The sequence below is a fragment of the Haemaphysalis longicornis genome, unplaced genomic scaffold (assembly GCF_048455015.1).
Source record: "Haemaphysalis longicornis isolate Haplotype H1 unplaced genomic scaffold, Haemaphysalis longicornis Haplotype H1 scaffold_55, whole genome shotgun sequence".
NCBI lineage: Eukaryota > Metazoa > Arthropoda > Arachnida > Ixodida > Ixodidae > Haemaphysalis > Haemaphysalis longicornis.
The window spans coordinates 444,284-463,755 of NW_027526394.1; the positions used below are offsets into that span (position 1 = coordinate 444,284).

Sequence of the window (19,472 nt, forward strand, 5' to 3'; positions counted from 1 at the left end):
GAAATTTATTGTTTATTGACCTTTCCTTTGAATTCGAGAAACAATTTTTCAAGTGTTTTTAAGGGGAAAGTTTAGAAGAACCTTTATCTTACAGTGTTCATTATCACCCAAGGCACACACATAAAATACCAATAATAATAAGAACAGACGTCACGTCTCCGTGGACATGGTTAAAACGAACATAGGTGACATTTAAACATGCATGTATATAAAGACATGCCCGAGAAGTTGGCTCAAGGAAGCTTACAATAGAAAAAGGATAATGTTGCGCGTATCGCTTTATTTCATCGCAGCATTTACTGCAGCCTCGAAAGCTACGTCGGTGTCTTCTGATGACCTATACGATGTAAGAGAAGTTCATTTGCAAAGATTTTCTTGATACGCCCAAAAATTTCGTTTCAGCTTTCCAAAATTTTTGTACGGGGCCACTGTGTTTCGTAAATTAATGTGGTCTGGTGCACTACGGGAAATATTTATATTGAACTCTATCTAGGTATGGTTACACATTGCTATGGTAGAAAAACTCGGCAGTTGAACATTATTTTGTCGTTTTAGTTAATTTTGACCTATAGTAACGTCATTTGTGTCAGACGACGCGTAGCTCCCTGTGCTTGCAGCCTAACTGAAGTGATTAGTAGATGGTGATTTCGATTGTACAAAGATGATGGATCCCCGCGAGATTTTAAATGCTTTGGCAGACTATCCTTAGCGTGTACACAGAAACAAATTGCGAAGAACAGCGCATGTTGTGCAAAATATTAGCAAATATTTCGTAAACGCATGATCATAATAAGTTTCCCACAATGCAGCACTGGCCCATCATAATGCATTGTTGCCTAGGTTGTTTAAAAATCTTTAAAACTACAAATACCAGAAATTAACATGAAACATACTTCTGTTGCTTGTTCCGGAAGCCGGAAGAAAATGGTTGTCTCGTTCGGAGTGAATCTTGCCTGGAGTGATTTTAGTCCTGGTTTTTGGAATATGCGTGAAAAGGGATCTCGTTTAACCCTTGTAAACCACGTGATCAGAAGCAAAAACAACGCCTATGCACAGAGTGCACAGTGCCTGGTGAAAGTTTGCTTTTGCTTTGGATTTCCAAGACTTCCGTCTAGCTAGGTCTCCTGGGGGATCGTATTCATCCTTTCGCTTGCGCACATGAGCAGGCAAATACAACCCATATGGTGCGTCATACATGAAGAGGCTGATGACCTAACTGCCGGAAAAGCAGCGCTTCGTTCGCGTGCATAGCGTGTTCTCTAGTCATCATTATCTTCTTCTTCTTCATCATCAACAACAAAAACAACAGCCTCCTTAGCTCCACTGCAGGGCGAAGGCCTCTCACAATGACTTCCAACCACTCCTGGCCAGCGCCGCTTGAGTCTATGGCGGACACAGAATGCACCTAATTCATCTCCACATCCTGCTCTTAACTATCTCCTTCTTCTAGGCCCCTGTCTTCGTATGCCCTCCTTTGCCCTAATTGTCAGCCAGTTGCTGGTTCGTCTCAATACATGACCAGCCCAAGTCCATTTCTTTTTCTTTGCTTGAACTCTAATATCATCTGCTCGAGTTCGTTTCTTCATCCAGGAAGCCCGGTTCCTGCCCGTAAGCGTTACTTCTATTATTATATGTTCCAATGCCCACTGAGCCGATCTAAGTCTGCTTTCCAGTTGCTTGGTAAGGCGCCAAGTCATACTACGTATATCATCACCGGCAATGTGCACTGCTTGTATATTTTCCGTTTGAGTGATAGAGGTAGCTTAAATTTTATTATTTGGGAGTACTTGCCAAGTGCTCCCAGCCCCTACCTATTCCGAGCCGGATTTCTCTCTCGTGGTTGGGGTCAGCACTAATTATCTGCCCATGCCTTCCAGCCTCTTCCAGGCCCTTCTGTCCAGGTGTCCAGATAACGTTAACTTTTTTATTGCGGATGCGAGTAGCTTACCGAAGAGTTTACGTATTCTGGCTGAAGCAAATAGTTTAATGCCGTTTGTGTGTCTGTAATGATGTTCACGCATATATTCGGTACATGAGCTAGTCGGAATGCGGAGATAATTGCTCAAACTTCCGCTTCTTCGTTCCAGCATGTTGGAGAGCCTGGCCGTTAAAAAGATTGCCACAACAGTTAACTATGACAGTTGCTTCTTCGTACTTTTGCGCATCCCGGAATTAGTTCATAGTTACCATAATTTTTAAATCATGTTCTCATAGTTTTGGGACGACTTCGACCCTATGCTTTGACCTAGCAGAGAGCGCAAGCCATCGTGGACATTTGCGGCCATCTTGGAATGGCTGCGCCAACGGCGGTATGCCGAACAATACGCACGGTGCTATTTCGCAAACGGAACAAGCCAAATAGGCGGCATATCGGAAGGCTCTTTTCGTCGCTAGATAAAGATAACCACAAACGAAAAATAGTTCATAATAATAGCAACAAAATATTCCCCCGTGCATCGCTACTTATTATTAAATACATTAAATCAAACCAGTCAGTCCCTTCGTCAGCTTTGTAATCAATCCTCAAATCAATCTCATTGTTCAACCCAGTACTATATGTAAGGGTGTTAAGCTAACTTCAGCCGGACTTTAAAAATATACCGATGCACTCTAAGCCGACGCGACCAAATGCACGTTGCTTTATTTTATATGTACTGTGTCATAATATTTTTTGCAGCTTGACTAATCAAATAATCAGTGACGCTTATTTAGCCAACTTCTGAAGCAGCGGAGCTAGGCAAAAATGGCATCATTTCCACTCCGTGGACGATGGCGAGGGTGTGGAGTACGAGACTCGAAATGACATCAAAGTTGAGAAACGAGTTACATGAAATTCGCGCCCCGGCGGTCAATCGATTGAGCCGTGACTTGCACCTTGATTATTATCCTGAATGAAACTGCAACTCACGACTGAAATCGAATTTCGATTGATTTTGGCTTGATGGTGGAGTGCGCACGGATGGGCGCAGATGGACGTTGGGAGGTCCTAAGGTACTCCGCACAGTTATGGCGAAGGAGTAAGCCGATTGACTCTCGGTTACTAACTCACGGTTGTAGCCCAGTGGGGAAGACGGCTGACACTAACTCTGTCTGGTCTATCATACACAGGCTCGAAACCTGCCGGTGCCACTGTGATTTTTTGCGATTGTAAATGCTATGCGCACGGACGCTAACGGACATTGTGCGGTCCTGAGGTACTCCATACCAAAAAAAATTCAATTTGAAATTTGCATAGCGATTTCCAGAATGTCCGAATAAAGTTTCCGTCTCTCCATATATTCTGTATTACTATTTTTCTAATTACTGAAAAAATACAAACAACACCACATGACATGCCTGCTTGCGCGCCATGATTACAGTGCTCCCAAATGTTTCGCCACAAAGGGCCATCGGTGGGCTGCCGCTTCAAAGGGGACAGTTCAGCGATTTACGCGTTGTCTGTTCCATTTACGCCAGCGATGTGATCCCCTCACGACAGTTCATCATAGCAATAAGAACAGGCAACTGTTATCGTTTGCGTCGATGACCTGTTGCTTTTTAAGCGGCAGCACGTCTGTGGCTGTTTGTGCACCGAACGTTTTATAGCACTGCAATCACGACGCGCAAACGGGCATGTCACGAAGTGTTTTTGTATATCATGCATGAGTAAGCTGAAAAATACAAGGGAGACTATCGATTCGGAAGTTTTAAAAACCGCTGTTCAACTTTCTTATTAGAATTCTTTGTGTAGAGTACCTTAGCACCGCACAATGTCCGTCCGCGTCCATGCGTATACCATTTACAATCGCAAAAAATGACACAGGCACCGGCGGAATTCGAGCCTGCGCCTCGTAGACCAGACAGAGTTAGTGTCAGCCGTCTTACCCATCGGGCTACGATGGTGAGTGACTACTCAAGAGTAAAATGGCTTATTCCTTCGCCTGTAACGGTGCCGACTACGATAAGACACCCCAATGTCCGTCAGCGTTCATCCGTCCGCACACCACCATAAAGTGAAAACCAGACAAAATTCCTTTTCAGCCGTGAGTTGCAGGTTCATTTAGGGAATAATCAAGGGACAACTCAGGGCTCAAATTGAATGACGGTCAGGGCAGAAGTCGGATGTCACGCGGGGCACGACTTGGATCTCATTTCGAGTCCCCGTACTCCGTACCCTCGCCATCATCCACGGAGTGGAGATGCTGCCATTTTGCCTAGATTTGCTGCTTTAGAAGTTGGCTAAAAATTCTTCACTAATTATCTAATAGGCAAAATTAAAAAAATGTTCAAATTCACTAAATGTGGTTAGACTGCGAAGCTGTAAACGACACTCACGACAATTACCAATGTAACATCACTTGAATTCTCACACGGGGCTGTACAAAGAGGGTAACCAGAGACAAGTGAAATGTACTTAACCAAACTTTCTATTACTGCACAACGACATTCACGACTGCTTTGTGTTCACGCGCGCACACACACCTGTAAGCGCACGCACACACACGCACACACGCACACGCACATGCACACGCACACACGCACAGGCGCACGCACTCGCCCACGCACGCACGCATGCACACACACACACACACACGCGCCCGCACACACACACGCACGCAAACACGCAAGCAAGTGCGCACACCCATTCACGCATGCACACAAATGCGTGCACACACACACACCGACGATTGCTAACAGCACACAGAAGTCGCACCACCGCTTCGCTTTAGCCCCACAATATCCGTTTGTTATCCAACGTGCCAGTAACGCGCGTAGGCGTAAAGAAACTTGCGACTTTTTTGGAACCCGGACTGATACACCGACGAGGCAAAGCCCACACCGAGAGATCAGCACGTGGTCTGCTCAGGGGTCGACAGGAGCTTTTCCAGCAATGCTTGAAGCTTCTCCGCAATAGTCACACTCTAAACCCTTCATGAACCTTGTGGAACCAATATATTGAAACCATGTTTTATAAACGGGTAATTTTCACTCCTAAGATAACATGATAAAAAAATATCACAGAACATTTCGAAAATTATGAGTAATCGGTCTCAAATTTGCCACCCTTAGAGTTCTGCTGATTAATGATCGCCTGGTGGCAGATGGCTCTACTAGGCGTGATCTGGAAAGCTGGGGATGTGCATGGAATTTCTTGTACTTCATTAGAAGGAATTCGAGACAGGTTGTTGTTTCTTCGTTCGAAACTTTTTGATTGTTTGTTGAATTTCGATGCTATTTTGAATGATAGTCAATTTGCCTAAAACTTCGTTCTCTAGTCATCACATCGCTCAGCCTTATCCTGCTCGTCTATCGGTTACGGAGTCGATCGGGAGGCTGTCAACCATGCAGTTGGTTCATGAGATAAAAAACAAAGGCAAACTGTCATGTAGCACCAAAATCGTCTATCACCGACGTCGACGAAGATTGGGCAGGATGCATGGCTGGCTAGAGCTGTGATGGCTGTTTGAAACAAAGGTCAATTGCGGAAACCCTGAAAGTACAACGCTCACCATCAACCATCGTTCACTTCATGTGTCCTGCCACCACGAAACAACACGAAACCCTCAAAACGATTATGGCGAGATATTCATTTTCACAGAACAACTTTGTATCCTACTTCATTACAAGGAATTCGAGACAGGTTGTTGACCGCTTTTTCTTCGTTCGAAACTTTTTGTTTGTTTGTTGAATTTCCATGCTATTTTGAATTGATGCTATTTTGCTATTCAATTTCGATGCTAATTTCGCTCATCTATACACAACCGATTTAAAGGAGGCAGCAAAAGACCCGTCACACGTTTCTGCGAAGTCGGCCTTTCAGTCGCGACCACTCTAAAAGACGTGCCCGCGTAATGAGCCTTAGGGCTGAACCATTTCAAGAACCATTATTTGCATTTTTTCCATGAATCAAGATTAGGCATCCTGCATAAATCCTTTATTTCCCTTCGCGGTTAGGCAACCACGCATGCCCACAGGTACGGAAGAAAGACATAATAGCGTCTTGTGCGTTCGCAAAAAAACTGTATCATGCGCACGTTGTGATCCTATACGTATATAGCCACTCACTCCCTATATGGCAAATCCTTTCATGGCGGCTCACACCTCGAAGGTACATTTACCCCATCCCATCGCACCTTTCTTTTAGATGCGACTGCATCTCATTCACTCGCCTTGTTCATGCAGCGTCGTCGGCGTTGTTGTCGTCCGCGCCTCCCCCTACACTATAAAATAAATAATAGTTTGCGGCGGCCGGTTTCGATCCCACGACCCTGTGGGCGGAACGCGAAGTACATGGTGCTCTTCCCACTGCGCCACAAAACCGAGACAGAATCAAATGCTACGAACGCGCCTTATATCCTTGACTCATTCAAACTACGTCAAGACGCTATGAAACAACGCATGATGGGGCAATGATTAACACTTGCAATAAAAGAAAAGAAGCTCCCACTTACAGCAACAATGATGGAGTAAAGGTCGTTGCGACAGCGAAGCCCCAAGCATACTACTTATAGAGATTGACCAAGATTGGCCAATAAAACATAATAATAATGATAAAACATAATAATCATACGCGTTCCCGACACGTTTCACGCGATTTCAGAATAAATCCAACGGAAACACCAAGTGAACCCCACGATGCGTCGCATCTACACAGGGTTCCCCTCGCGGGGAGGTGGGCGCTATTTTTTTATCCGGAGGTGGCCTTGCCACTTGTACATACGACAGGAAATTTGTAGCGGACGCCTTTGGCAGCACCGCATACTTTGTACCGAGGCTGAGAGTCTTCAACACATAGTTAGGAAGGGCGATATCACCATCAGTAAAGACGTTTCTGGCCAACACAGGCGGCATCTCTACACGCCGGATTGAAAAGGATTACCCAAAGTGAAAATTCTGTTCCCAACATTCCCTCTCTTCGGCTCTTCTGATTGCGTATACATGCCGGTAGAATTCTTTTCGGCCCATTGTTTTAGCGCTAGGCTTTTCGACCATGCCTCCAATCAAATTTCCCACTCTTGTCGGTGGCTGCGTCTTTCAAAATAAGAAGGAAACATTTTTAGGCTCTACCACAGAATGCGTACATGCCGTGGTCTTGCTGTTTTACTGCGCGGATCACCGGACCACGTGCACCGGACTTTTGGGCTCAGGCGACGTGTGCGCCGAAGAGTGAAAAAAAAGTTGCCGGCACTCATGCGGGTGGGTAACACCGCTTTGACAGCAACTATGCATTGCAGCGTCATCTCTTGCGAGGCGATTTCGACGCTTATCAGCATGCGGGGAATAACTAGGTTAGACCGTTGGCGTAGGTCGAAACAGTGTATATTTTGCTTTTTCGCCGAACGATGGCTTGCTTATGTAGTAATGATGTTGAGTTATTTAGTATTAGCTAAAACGAAGCGCTTGCCCGCAGTCATAGAGTTTCATACAATATACACTATACTCAGGGACAACTTTCTGTGGCAATGTAGTCAAGGCTACAGAGCCGGACCACGCCTTTTCACTGCGCACCTGGAAGTAGTTCAACAAACATAATTAGCTGGCGGTAACCTCAGCAATTCAAGGATATTTAGTTCTTATGTTTTAGAGTTGCAGTGATAACGCTACTAAATTGCTAGCCAGAACATATGAAACAGAGTTCTTCCTTTTTTTACATTTTCGGATATTTTTGGTGGCAGCTGTCGCCCCTGGCGTCGCAATGGTTGCCTCCCGAAAAAAGAAAACAAAAACATGGCGTTCTTGTCGACGGCTTTCGGCAGCTCGCCACTTCATTCTCCGCGTAGGATTTGTATAGCTTCGCTGTCTAAACAAACGAAGTGAGTGGTTTGAAAAGTGTGCGCCCAAGTGAGACTTATGCAACCAGAACTTTCCACGGTTTTCGCAATCCGTTCGGTTAGCCAGTTTCCCGGCGTAAGCGAGCGTGTGCGTAAGCATATGTGCATGCTGCTCTTTCGGTATACCGCGACCGCGCTAGGTAAGTACGCCGCACATGCCGGTGCTGCTGCCCAGTGGAAGAGTGTACAGATCGGTGCATTCTGTCAAAACTGCGGCGCTTACAAAATTCACTCTTTTCTGAACGGTACAGAGTCCACAGTCGGTCTGAGTTCTCCACTTCACGGCCGCTTGGGCCGTGTCCAGTCAAAGCGTTGGCCTGTGTTTACAAACAAATAAAGTGTTTGGAAGGAGACGCCAATATGCCTGTATGCTCGGTGATTGTGATTCAGCGCACTCAACTACGGAGTTTATGCGAAGAAATGAACTCTATCAAATGCGTATGGGTCACGCTGATACTGAAACCAAAACCAGTTTATCGGGAACTACTTCGAGCAGTAACACAGAGCAGTTAGCTTGACTCACGTCAAGGCCGTCTGTGTCTTCATCGACCACCATTATACATTGCGCTCGCCTTAGTTTCCTCTTTGGCTTCGATTGAAACGTTTTAGTGACCGCAAATTTAAACGAAGTGCCACAAAAACGGTAAGAATAGTGTGCAATTATGTATCTGGAAATTAAAAACAGGCTGTTTTAAACTAAGGAAAAAAAAAAGTACAGCATATTTTTGCCGGAACGGTTGTGCTTGCTATTACGCAGGCTAAGGTTGTAGTTACGAACAATGTTAATATTTGGGGGGGGGGGGGGGGGCGACTCATTAGAGACTCTGATTTTATTAATTTTACCATTATTTCCAATATTAAGTTGTTTGAAGAGTTTGGAAGGTTTTTTGAGCGTGCCTACGGTAACTTTGCCTTCGTGGTGAACTGGTGTTCACCACGAGTTTAACAAGAAAAAAGAAAACGGGGCGTTAAACGGTCGTAGAGCATCAAAAGACAGGACGCATACAAGAGCCCGTATCTGTCGGATCTTGTCCTCGTGGAATTACGTTTTGTTTGTTCTTTTCGTGGGCTACAAATTTTGCGGCGGCATATTACCCGCTCAGTCATACGTCCTTCGAGTGCGGCACCACAAACGTAAGGTACGATGACGCACTGCCTGCGGTTTTACCGAGCACGGCTGGTGCAGAACAGGCAGGATTTCGGCTTCCTTGTAGCTCCTAAACGTGTTAATGCGTAGTGAAGAAAGCAAATCCCAAAAGCCGCTTAAGAATCCAATTGTCATGCCAAGCCCAAGCCAAAAAGAGGGGTCTTCCCAAGAACCCCCATGACGACATGGCGCACCAGGCGCAGTTTCGTCTCTAGTATACTTACTAAGAACCTCTATTCCCGGAGTGACACGACCACAAATCTTGCCTGTGCATCTGTTGCATGTCATTCATTGCGAGGTGGTGTAACGGTAAAAAACCACGGCAATATTTTTTTTCTTGGAGATTGGGATGTGGGAAGGGGCCAAGGCGATGTTTTCAGACGTCAATCGCGAAATAACGTTTATAGGGCTTCCTCTACTGAAGACGCCACCCACTTTTTTATTTTTATTTTTGCTTATGAAAGCGTTTTGCCTCCTCCTTCTACTCTCTATCTCTCTCCTTAGCGTAGCGTAAGAAATAGACATTTCACGAGAACCCGTTTGGTCAGATTACGGGGGCAGTTTTATTGCGTAGCATTCTTTGCCGAGTACTGAAGCATCCAGTATCGTTTAACGCCCTGCATTTCCACAATAATGAAGATTACGCGAAATTTCAAAATGTAGTCATTATAATACCATAAATGGAGATAATTTGTCGCACTAAATTTTGAAAAAAAAATACGAAAAGTATTAAAAATTACGAAAATTGGCAAAACGTATAACGCAACGAATTTCCACAATAACGCAGATTTCAATGAAGCTGCAAATGTAAGCGTTGTAATAACGTAAACGGAGATAATTGGTGTGACAAAATTTTGAAAACAAAAAAATTACACCATCTTCCCGTGGGGAACCCTGATGAGGATGCGAAGCATCGTGGCGGTTCCGTGTGGTTCCATTGTGTTGCCGTTATGTTGAGTGATCTGGTTTTTACTAGCGCCAGAGGGAATTCCGCGTCCATGTCCACACCGGTGGCAAAGGCACGCAAGTGCTGCTGTGTTACGGTGAGTAGGCGGTGGTTCTCGAGGCGCCGAAACTCGTCCATCATGTTCTTGTCGATGTTGTCTCTGTGGTAGAATCGGTAGTCTCCGTCAGCTTTGGTGAGGAAAAGGTTGTTGACATTGGTGCACCGGCTGAGAGCAATGTAAACGCCCTCCTCTTCGCAGCTTTGTCTTCTCGTTCTTCTTCTTCTTCGGCGGTTCCACTACGGGAAGATGACGACGCTGGTTGAACGCGAACCTATCTCGTGATAGATTCTTTGGTTGGCCAATCCCTAGGGCATCCTGCCACAATCAGCATCAGAGGCGCTGCGGACGGCGCTGGTTTAGCTGCAAGGCGCGTGGCGCTTCCCGCCACAGCTTTCCCACGGGAAATTCAGCATCCCCCTCTAAAGTTTTCAGTTCGTCGTTTCCGTTGACGTTCAGCTTCGCGTGACTTCGTTGCATCAGTAGCTTCTTGACGTAGTTTGAATGAGTCAAGGACATAAGGCGCGTTCGTAGCACTTGCTCCTGTCCCGGATTTGTAGCGTAGTGCTACAGAAAACACACAATCTGTAGAACTACGCTACATGTTGTGTTGCACTGTCGAAGACCGGCAATAAAGAAAGAAAAAAGATTTGTAGCGTAGTGGCAAGAGCACCGCGTACCTCCCGTCGCGGCCAGAGAGTCGTGGGATCGAAACCGGGCGCCGCTAACTATTTCTTTTTTTTATATAGTGTAGTATCGCCGAGCTGTGGGTGTAAGGAGGAGAGTTGCGCATGCGCAGTGAGCGTGTGGACGGCGCCGCCATCAACGATGCAAGACCAGGCGAGCCTAAGAAATGCTCCGCATTTAAAAAGTCAAAAATAAAAGAAATGAGGGAAAATGGCAAAACGTATAACGCATGGCACTTCCAGAATAATACAGATTTTGCAGAAGTTTCATCTGTAATCGTTATAATGGCGTAAATGGATATACTTGGTCGAACAAAATTTTGAAAAACAAAGAAAATGAGAGAACTATGAAATAATTACGGAAAATAGCGAACCTTGCAGCACTCTGCATTCCCACAGTAATGCAGATTTCGGGAATCTTTTACTTCTAATCCTTATAATATGCTACGTGGAGATAATTGGAACGACAGGATCCAGAAAAACCAAAAACATTGGTGGTGAAAAACTCACACTCAAGACAAGCGGCATACGAATGCTACGCGTAAGTAGATACTTCTCTGAATTTCTGCAGTATCTTTTTCTTTAGCTTCAGCTTCGGCATTCCTGCGAACGGTGAGTGAGCTTAGACAGCCACTTGCGTCTGCATGGGAGTACGTTAGTGGAGTAATGTGCAAACTCGCTTACTCGTGCGCAAATTTGAAGCAGGTGTACCACATTATTCTATTCTTTACTTTGCGTAGCAATCTTCTTAGATATTAGCGAGCCTTTAATTCTAGAACTCGGCAAATATAACAATTTATTATTTTTATTCCAAGCTGAAATCGCTAAAAGGGACAGATATGGAGTTAACTGGGCGAGCGCACAGAATAGTAACCGTACTGTTAATCAAGGATCGTAAAATAAAAAGGCCTGTCTCCTTATATTGCAGGTAATGGAAGTTACTTTTACTGTCGTTATGAAGCTTAATTCTTCTGCAGTTGAAATGTGCCCTTCCAGAATTTCTCCCAAAATCCTCCTTCACATCGTTCTATTTTCTTCCCCTAGACAAAGAAATGTACGATATTTTGCACGGAATTTGAATTTTTTTAATGCACCGTGCGTCGTCCAGTTAACGTTGAGGATATGCATGTGCATGGTACACCGCGTTCGGAAATCACCTTGTAGTCATAGCGTCAGCAGGCGCGGATGCGTTATCTCGTTCCTGCCTGAGCTCGCTACGATTATTAATAACGCTGGGTCATGTAGTCTCGGACAATGCGTCACACTGTCTAGTTTGTGTTGGCTGCTACTGTAAAAGGTCCATTTTTTCTTTTCACGTTATGAATGGAACGTTGAAAGGCAGTTTTAAGGAAGTGACAGAAGATCTTGCGTTCGTGGCATGCATTCAATTATTCCGAATGGGTATCTCCAGTATTCGAAAGAAAGCAAGAGCGCATCAGAGGGAAGTATACAAACACTTCTGCGAGTGTTTGTTAAGTTCTCTTCGAGTTCCGCCTGATGCGATGTTTCATTTTAAACTTATGTATAGATGAGTCCACCTTTCCACTGTTGTTTCCGGCGTTATTTTCTGCTAATTACTGAGGTCATTGCTGGAAGTTTATTTCAAAGCAAAGCTTGACTACTATCGTCCAGCGATTTCGTGGAGGATGCGCAAATGACCTTTTGACCGGAGACACACCCCCGGCGACACACCCCTCTAATCGCTTCGCGTGATTGGCCGGGCCCGCTTTCAGCGCCGCACACAAGGCCCCGTCTCAAGTCGTTCTGCTAAGCATGACCGGCGGCCGCCGTCGCGGTTGCGGTCGATCAGCTGACCGGTAGCCGACCGCCCCCGCAGCTTCCCATTCATATGGCGCTGGGGGGTCGTCTCAGGCTACGTGACTCGTTTCGCGACCGCCGTAGAGGAACGGCACGTTTGCCGTGAAAGAACGCCGCGCTCGGCGGAGCTCCGTCTGTGGGCGTTGCACGGGGCCGAACGGCTTTAAGCCGTGGTCGGCAATACAGGTACATCGAAGGTTAATCCAGCCAAACCCAGACTCACCCAGACTAAGCCATGCTTTTGCTCTGCATATCCCAGCCTAATTGAGCTTGGATATGCAAAGATATGCAAAAAAGCCATTTCTATCCATTTTTAGAGTTTTAGGACGTGTCAATTTCGAAGAGGGCACAATTGAGTATTGTTTCGTATTTATTTTTCTGTACGTTTTACCATTGAAGCTCCTGTTTCACAGCCCCTAAGTACCCAAAAATATTGATAAATGATCATTCATACAAGCTAAAGCTTCTTTGTTACGTGAATTTTTCTGTTTTCTTGACTGTTTTCTTTATTGAGGAAAGCGGCTACATTCATGGCTGCCAAAGCGTCCAACCATTCACTATTTTATTTATTTATTTATTTATTTATTTATTTATTTATTTATTTATTTATTTATTTATTTATTTATTTATTTGTTTCTTTGTTTGTTTGTTTGTTTGTTTGTTTGTTTGTTTGTTTGTTTGTTTGAAGTGCTTTCTAACAGCGCTGTGCCTTCTCGGGTGATGCACTGACTAAACAGGAAAGTAAGGCATACAGAGAGAGACAGAGAGACAATAGAGGCAAGGGTATTAAATCAAAAATCTGGTAAGTAAATGTGTATGTGTACAGGTTTTCAATAAGTAATTTAAAAAGTTGGATTTTGGAACTAAAATTGTTTTTTTTTCTGCGCTAAGTGATCAGGGGCCATGGAGGGTTCTATATGAGCGGCACCAAGTGATATTTAGGTGAATATGTAACTAGACTTGCTTAGTTGCCCTTTTTTAACTTTCTATGTTAGGTGTTAGGTAGATGATAATGAGTTCATCATAATGAGTTCATTAAATTGTAGATGATAATGAGTTCATCCGGTATCGTTTATTAGATTTCCGAATTGCGATTGCATGCAGAGGCACAGCGGTCAGAGCCGAAGCTCTCCAGATGCGCGCAAAGGCTCCGCGACGTAGGTGAGCGCCGCAAACCGCGCCCACAAGCTCATGCCACTCAGAGCTGTACATGTCACGCGTACGCCGCACTTTATCTTCGGCCCGAAAAGAGGCAATGGGCTACCTAAACAGGCGTCTGGTATCTGTATTTGTAAATTACAAAGTTGTCAGCTTCTTTTACTTTTATTTTCTTTTACGTTATCTGCGAATGAACCGTGGCCGCCGCACGCCAACGGCGGCAGGTCGAGGCCGCACTGGGAAATCGTTATCACAAATCACACTTGGGCGGGCTAGGAGGTTCCAGCGGATGATGCGGACGGCACCACGTGCCTCTTTTGGGTCGAGAGCTAAAGCGCGGTGTACGTGTAACCTGTACAGCTCCGAGTGACATGAGTGTGTGGGCGTGGATTTGCAGCGCTCAACTGCCGCCCGGAGCGCGTTCCGTGCATCTGGAGAGCTGAGGCCCTGAGCGCTGTAGATCTGCACGCAATTACAATTTCAGAAAAGTCATAATCGACACCGGTTGGACTCATGATCATCTACTATTTCTTAATTACAACCAAGCACCTAACAGATCAATTTAAGAAGTTCAAAAATCTAGTTAATTATTTCCCTAAATAGCACTTGGAACCCGTGTTATAGAGGGTTCCCCTGATCCCTTGACACAAGAAAAACGATTTTACCTCGAAACGCGTATTTTTACAAATTATAAAATCTTCCATGAAACATCCTGTATACTAAAGTGGGGTGTGATCAAAGAAGGCAAAAACCATTTTCTGAACGAGAACACAGAGGTCCTGAGTAGAGTATGCATTTGCGTTGGCATTTGACCGGTCAGTTAACCGTACATGCATAACACCGTTTGTAGCGCTCCGATCGTGAGGCAACCGTGTGCTCAGGAATATTATGTTGGTTGTCACAAAGCAAAAAATTTTCCGTCAGTTCGTATCTAGCGATGCATCATCGAATTCACGATTTATTTCCCGTTACGTAGTTGTTCATCCTAATATCCATGCACGTTAGTGGCATGGCGAGCCTCGCCATGGTTCAAGCGGTACTCCACCTAAATGCGTTTACCACCTACCCACGAAGTATGGAGCAGAAGCTGAGCCTGGTCATCGCGGTGCCGTTGAATAATTTTACAGTGCTTTTGAAACATTACTTTCGGTTTCAGGGACAGGTGCAATATTTTGTGTGCTACGGAAAAATATAATGTTTCAAATTTCACACGATTCTCAAGACGAGCCTGTTGTCCATGCAGGCTCTCAAATTGCTTTTTTTTTTCAATGTGCAAAATCTTTTTGTTGCCAGGTATCTTCACAGATCTTATTACTTGTCTAAAAATAGGACGGGGAAGCAGGGTCTGAGATAATCAATATGATTGAAAGAAGCAACTTAGCCATAGAGAAACGGGAATGTACTTACTTAAAAGTGGCCGCCGCCGGGGAGAGAGGAGTTGTTTGAGGAGATTATTTCAGAGCCGAAGGTTGGGTGGAATATGGGAGGAATGTCGGATGTCGGATGTCGGAGTGATGTCGGATAACATCAAGCGAGGCTTCCGGTAACGTCAGAGAAGAGGCAGAGAAGGGCTAGGTATACCTGGATTTCTGCGCGGTCATTGCGACGTGACTGAAGCTGAGAGGAATAAGAAAAAAATAGCAAAACAGTAAACAACCCTTGTACATATGAGGGAGAGGACAATTCCTAAATGGGGAGATTTATTTTCTGAAAGAGAAAATATGGGATTGTCCGCAGGTATGGTGCACAAGAAACATTTCAAGATGTTGAGGGACTTTTTGCGAAGAAAAGCGATGACAATAATGAAGCTAAGCGCAAAAACAACGGCCGAGTAGGTGGTGATGCGTACGAACTTGCAAAAAGTACTGAGAAAAGAAGTCTGTGCACGTGTGTATGTGTCCATGTGTTCGTGCTCGAGTTCCATTTTCCGGATAGCTAATACTGTAGGAAGGAAATACAGCAGTAGAGAAATCGTTGGTGAGTAGTTGGAGTGATTTCGGTTCAGTGCGCTGTGCAATCTTTTTACTAAAAGTTCCCTATTCCTTACTTGTAATGCTGGAGTGCTGGCTGCTCTTATTGTATACGAATGTAGCGCAGGGAGTTTTTCCGTCAACATAATCTTAGTTCGGCCCATATGACCATAGAAAAAATAAGGATAAAAGAAGAGATGCGACGTTGCGAACGAGTATCTTGGAATACTGTGTTAAGGGAGGGGGTATCTACCCCTGAAAGTGAGGTTAGGTAGGGCATGTATTGGCTAAAACGGATAACCGTTGGACCACCGTTGTAGCGGAATGGCTACGCTGAAATGAGGCTAGAAAATTCACACGACCGATAGGTCTATGAACGAATGAAATATAGAAATTAGGCGCACACAAGTTATTCGTACAGGGCACTATAGGAGCAGTTGGACTCCCACGGCCCACGCCTTTGATAGGTTGATCATACATACATACATACATGCATACATACATACATACCACACAAAGATACATACATACATACATACATACATACACACATACACACATACATACATACATACATACATACATACATACATACATACATACATACATACATACATACATACATACATACATACATACATACATACATACGTACATACGTAGGTAAGTTGAATTAAGACTCGTTGAATTAAGAAAGAAATAAGGGTTGGCAGCCAAGAAAACATCGGAAAGAAAAGGGTAGCATGTGGTAGGTCATTGAAACAGATAAACAATTTGGAAAGACAGAAAGAAAGGGGGGAAAAAATGCCCGCCGGGTGGGATCCGAACCCACGGCCTCAAGAACACGTCTGGTGCTATGACCACTACGCTACCGGCGGGGCTATTTTCCGCTCCATTTTTTGGGTTATTTATGTTAAGGTATTTATGTTTCTGCACTTGGGGGTGGTAGCCAGCGCCACTCCGACTACTCGAGGTGAAGGGGACCTTCTTTTTAACCCCCGGGCCGTGACTCGAGTGTCTACGACATGTCGAGAGTGGTCGACCAACGTTAAACCTTCGACATGTCGAGCGTCTTTGGCACCAAGACTGCCAGAACTAAGGCCCTCACTTAGCATCTAGCGAATAAGAAAATGGGAAATGAGGAGCCCGGTAAATAAGACAGAAAACAAGAATTGGCAGTCACGAAAACCTCAGAAAGCAAAGGGGATTCGCTACATGCTTAGCGAGGGCCTCTTTTCTGGCAGTCTTGGTGCCAAAGACGCTCGACATGTCGTAGACACTCGAGTCACGGCCCGGGGGTTAAAAAGAAGGTCCTTCACACCGAATAGTCGGAGTGGCGCTGGCTACCACCCCCAAGTGCAGAAAACAAAAAATACCTTAACCTAAATACCCGAGAAAGTGGTGGGGAAACAGCCCCGCCGGTAGCGTAGTGGTTATCGCACCAGACCGGTATTCTGGAGGTCGTGTTTTCGGATCCCGCCCGGTAGACATTTTTCATCACTTTTTTTCTGACTCAAAACATTCTTCATCTGTTTCTATGACCCACCACAACCTCCCCTTTGCTTTCCGAGGTTTTCTTGCCAATTCTTATTTTCTGTCTTTTTTACCGAGCCCCTCATTTCCCATTTTCTGATTCGCTACATGCTTAGCGAGGTGCTCTGTACTGGCAGTCTTGGTGCCAAAGGTAGCTTTAGAGGGTTCAACGTTGGTCGACCACTCTCGACATGTCGTAGACACTCGAGTCACGGCCCGGGGGTTAAAAAGAACGTCCCCTTCACCTCGAGTAGTCGGAGTGGCGCTGGCTACCACCCCCAAGTGCAGAAACCAAAAAATACCTTAACATAAATACCCGAAAAAGTGGTGGGGAAACAGCCCCGCCGGCAGCATAGTGGTTATCGCACCAGACCGGTATTATGGAGGTCGTGGGTTCGGATCCCACCCGGCGGGCATTTTTTCACAACTTTCTTTCTGACTCAAAACATTCTTCATCTGTTTCTATGACCCACCACAACCTCCCCTTTGCTTTCCGAGGTTTTCTTTACGGCCAATTGTTATTATCTGTCTTATTTACCGAGCCCCTCATTCCCCATTTTCTGATTCGCTACATGCTTAGTGAGGGCCTCTGTTCTGGCAGTGTTGGTGCCAAAGGCAGCTTACGAAGGTTCAACGTTGGTCGACCACTCTCGACATGTCGTAGACACTCCAGTCACGGCCCGGGGGTTAAAAAGTAGGTCCTCTTCACGCCGAGTAGTCGGAGTGGCGCTGGCTACCACCCCCAAGTGTAGAAAACAAACACTACCTTAACATAATACCCGAGAAAGTGGTGGGGAAACAGCCCCGCCTGTAGCGTAGTGGTTATCGCACCAGACCGGTATTCTGGAGATCGTGGGTTCGGATCCCTACCCGGCGGGCATTTTTTCACTACATACATACATACATGCATACATGCATACATACATACATACACGCATACATAAATGCATGCATGCATGCGTACATACATACATACATACATACATACATACATACATACATACACACACACATACATACATACATACATACATACATACATACATACATGCATACATGCATACATGCATACATGCATGCATGCATGCATGCATGCATACATACATACATACATACATACATACATACATACATACATACATACATACATACATACATACATACATACATACATACATACATACATACATACATACATACATACATACATACATACATATGAACGTAAGTACAGTGCTCGCGGATTGAAACGCGACAGTGCGAGCGCGTGGCCGGTGGTACATGCAGCGGCGCCCTTGGAGGCCCGTGGAAGCTAGGTGTTGCATTATGGTATACCACAAGGATGAGAGCGTTTTAACCACAGGCTTTCTGCTTCCGGTTGCCAATCAGCGGGGCTGTGGTTCCCCGCAGCGTCAGCGGTGCGTTGCGAGCCTGGAGCGCAGGAGCACGTTTGTGCGCCGGTGGCAGCCGCCCGGCGGTCTGCGCAGCCAATTTCGCGACATCGTCTCCTCGCGCGCTGTTCTTACGGGTGCCCTTCCGATGCGACACAGATAATGCGCATGTAATCAGGGTCACGGTTATCTGAATAAAACGAGCGTATGCACGAAGGAACAGCTAACTTTATTCCATGACATAAAATAAAAAAGAGAAGAGATGACTAATGCATCGCACCAGACGCGAACGTGCCTGCAAAGGCATGTTTCCTTTTTTTTAGTTCATATCCTGGAATCAAGTTTGCTGTTCCTTCTTACACAAGTTTCTTTTATTCGGATGAGCGTGACTGTTCATTACATAAACATTACTGTGCTGCATTCGAAGGGCACGCGTAACGAGAGCGCGCGCACACAATGTCGCTAAATCGGCAGCGCGCACAGCCGGGCTACTACCGTCGGCGCACAAACGCGTTCCAGCGCTCCAGGCCCACAGCGTCCCGCTGTCACTGCGGGGAAACCACAGTCCCGCTCATTGGCAACCGCAAGCAGTAACTCTACGCTCAATACGCTCTCACCCTCGCGGTATACCACAGTGCAACACCTAGCTCCCATGGGCTTCCACGGGCAGCGCTGCATGTACCGGCGGCCACGCGCTCGCATCGTCGCGTTTCAGTCTGCGAGCACTGTACATACATACATACATGCATACATACATACGTACATACATACATACATACGTACATATGTACACACATACATACATACATACATACATACATACATACATACTTACATACATACATACATACATACGTACATACATAAATACGTACATTCATACATACACATTCCCCTGCACGGGGCACCTTGAGCAATCTTGGTGACGGTGTTGGCGACACCGCGGACCCCGAG

General features: G+C 45.4%; 1 long non-coding RNA gene across 1 annotated transcript in view; it reads left to right on the forward strand.

Annotated features, from left to right (window-relative positions):
- Window positions 1-220: 220 nt before the first annotated feature.
- Window positions 221-19,472, forward strand: part of LOC144140909 (uncharacterized) — a 66,234-nt gene continuing 46,982 nt past the window's right edge. Inside the window, exon 1 of the long non-coding RNA XR_013316385.1 lies at window positions 221-346. This is a non-coding gene — a long non-coding RNA (uncharacterized LOC144140909). The remainder of the gene's footprint in view (window positions 347-19,472) is intronic.